The following is a 3,300-nucleotide window of genomic DNA, read 5'->3' on the forward strand; positions in this document are numbered from 1 at the left end:
TGACCAAGGAGGATAGAAGGAGAATTGATGCCTTTGAGCTGTGGTGCTGGAGAAGAGTATTGAGAATACCATGGACTGCTAGGAAAACAAACAGATTTGCCTTGTGGAGGGTTAAACCGGGTGGCTCCTTGGAGGCAAGGATTCTGAGGCTCCGTCTACCAGCTTCTCATTGACCTGTCCAAAATATAGATTGAAAATGTATGAGAAGAAAGGATATATCTCTGACACAATTCTTTCTTGATTCTGAACTATGCAATGTTCCCTTGCTCTGTTCAGACAATAGCTTCTTGGTCTAAGTATAGGTTTCTCAGAGCACAATTAAGTGTTCTGGGATTCCCATTCCTCTCAATGTTAGCCATAATTTGTTGCAATCCACAGTCAAATGTGTCTGCATAGTTGACACAGCAAAGACAGAGTTTCTTCTGGAATTCTCTGCTTTCAGCCCAAATCCATCTGATATCAGCAATGACCATCCTCTTACAAATAAATGCAGCTTGTATTTCTGGAAGTTCTCTGTCATGTACTGTTCAGCCATTTTTTTATAATCTTCAACAATATTTTGCTTGCATGTAATATTAATGTTGTTGTTTAACAATTTCTACATTTTGTTGGATTACCTTTTTTGGGAATGAGAATAAATATGGAACTTTCCAGTCAGCTGGCCAGATGGCAGTACTCCAGATTTCTTGGCACAACCAGGCAAGCACATCTAGAACTACACTGTTTGCTGCTGGATGTAAAATGACCTTTTATGCCTGTCTTGGTCTAAAGGTTCTAAAGTATGTATGCATGGCTGTCAGAAAACCATGGAGCCATGTTTTTACACCCCCTGCCCTCCAGGCCACGGAGCTGTTTGGGTTTTGTCTTGATTTGGAAAGACTGGCCCCGTCCCAACCCCCACTCCTTTCTCCTGCCTGGCCTCTTTCACAGGCAGTCAAAGCCAGGTTCCTGTGGACTTGCCTGCCACCACCATGTCTGCCTGTCATAGAGTTCACCTGCTCCCCTCTGGGTGTTAGCGCTGCTGTGGAGCTCAGCACAGTGAGGGCGGGGTGTCTCCCCTCTGGGTGTCCCTCCCACACACTGTAGGATCAAGCAGCATTCAGCTAATGGCCTTTGGGCTCTGAGTCCCAGCCCGCTGAACTTATAACGGATCAGGATAGTGCATGGAAGGTTGGTTACCACTACCAAAGGGTAATTATAATGTATCAAATAGCATTTAACTACTTTGAAGGGAGTCTGAGCCCCCTGAATGCATAACAGCAACAAGGAGGATAGTTACAATGCATTGAAGGACAGTTATAATGTATCAAAAGATATCCTAAGATATCAAATAGCACTTGACTACTTGCCTTTTTGAGGGGAGGCTGAGCCTGTTGACTGTGTCACAGCAACACTGAGGACAGTTACAATGTATCAAAGGATAGATACAGTGTATCAAACAGCACTGAGAGTGTCTTGGTGCCTCATCAATGCTTCAGATCTGTTTCCTAAACAAACACAGGCCAGTTTCTCTTTGCTGCCCGTCCACATCCCCCTGGTCATCAAGAAAGCGTTTCTCAGGAGGGGCCATCATGGCTTGTACAGGGACAACGTGGATTTGGACTGGATTGTGGGTGAGTGTCCTGTCCAACTGGCTCCTCCTTCACTCTAAAACCTGCTACACATAGCACAGTGACACACCAGTCCTCTCACCACCATGTTGCATGGAGAGAGAAAAAGGATAAAAGCCTTCTTTTGTCTTTCCTTCTTGTCAGAGGAGCCTCGGTGGTTAGGTGGTTAAGTGCATGGCTTGGAGTTTGAGTCCACCAGCCGCTCTGAGGGAGAAAGCTGAGGCCATCTGCTTCTGTAAAGATCCAGAACCTCAGAAACCCTGTGGGCAGTTCCGCTCCGTGCTACAGGGTTGCTGGGAGTCAGATACAAATAATAATAGAGTCCAAACCGACCCATAGCTAAGCCCCCTCAACCTGGGGAGTCAGATACAAATGAATAGCAGCTGGTTACAATGTATCTCATGCCTGTGACACTCTAAGAGAGCTCTGCCTTCTCTCCACACTATACACACAGATGCTACTATAGAGACTTTAAGGAGCCTTGCTGACAAAGGGTGACACACTCAGCTGCTGACCTCAAGGTCAGTGGTTTGAACTCACCAGCTGCTCCGAGGGAGAAAGCTGAGGGCATCTGCTTCTGTAAATATTCACAGCCTCGGAAACCCTGTGGGGCAGTTCTGCTCTGTCCTACAGGGTCACTGAGAGTTGGTATTGACCTGGTGGGAAGGAGTTTTATTTTCCTGACCATTCTTTCCACCCTTCTTCCTACCTCCAGGTGGAAGGCTCTGGAAGGTGCATTACATGACTCCCCAGTTCCTCCCTGAAGGTGCAGGAGACTGCTATGGCCGGGGTGTGTGTCCCTGCTCTGGACCAAGTGTGGCTCTCCACAGCCCACTGTTGCTCTCCAACTTGTCTCAGGACCCCTCAGAGGTGCATCCCCTGACCCTCAGCTTGGAACCCTTGCATGAAATGGTGCTCACTAGGGTGGACAAGGTGGTGGAAGCCCATCTGCAGTGAGCCTGGTGCCCCTGTAGTTCTCAGCTGGCAACATCATCTAGGAGCCATGGCTTCAGCTCTGCTGCAGGACCTTCCCCTTCCACTCGTGCAGAGAGGATGGAGACAAGGATGCGGGTGGCAAATCAACTACTTGATGGCACATATTTGTATCATAAAGGAGAGTTTAGATAGACATGGTGGGTGAGCTGAGCTATGAGAAAAATAATAGAGGTTTCTGCAAATCAGTTTTTGGGGTTTTTTACTTAGGCTAGATGTTCTTATAATGTTGTTATGTGCAGTCACCTGTAATGCATAGCAACTCTAAGTACAGCAGCTCTGAAACCTGCCCTGTCCTGAGCCACTCTGACTCTGACACACCCACCCCCACAGCCCTAGTTACTGTTATCTTATTATTATTTTGTGTGTCTGTGTACCGTCAAATCAGATCTGACTGGTACAGGAGGAGATTGTCCCTCCTTTCCCGGCAGAGCATCTGGTGGATTCGAACCATGTACCTCTGGTATTGCAGTGCAGCTTCTTGCCACTAGGCCACCAGAGCTAGTTACTGTTATCAATCCATCTCATTTGGGGTCTTCCTCTCCCTTGCTGTCCCTCCACCCTTCCAAGCATCATGGCCTTCTACAAGGATCAGTCCCTCCTGGCCACATACCCAAAGTGAGTGAGATGCAGCTTCAAAATCCAAGCCTCCACAGAGGAACGTGCTTTCTTTCACCCTCTCCAAGACAGACCTATT

The sequence above is a fragment of the Elephantulus edwardii genome, unplaced genomic scaffold (assembly GCF_000299155.1).
Source record: "Elephantulus edwardii isolate Elephantulus edwardi_28Jun2011 unplaced genomic scaffold, EleEdw1.0 scaffold00193, whole genome shotgun sequence".
NCBI classification, from domain to species: domain Eukaryota; kingdom Metazoa; phylum Chordata; class Mammalia; order Macroscelidea; family Macroscelididae; genus Elephantulus; species Elephantulus edwardii.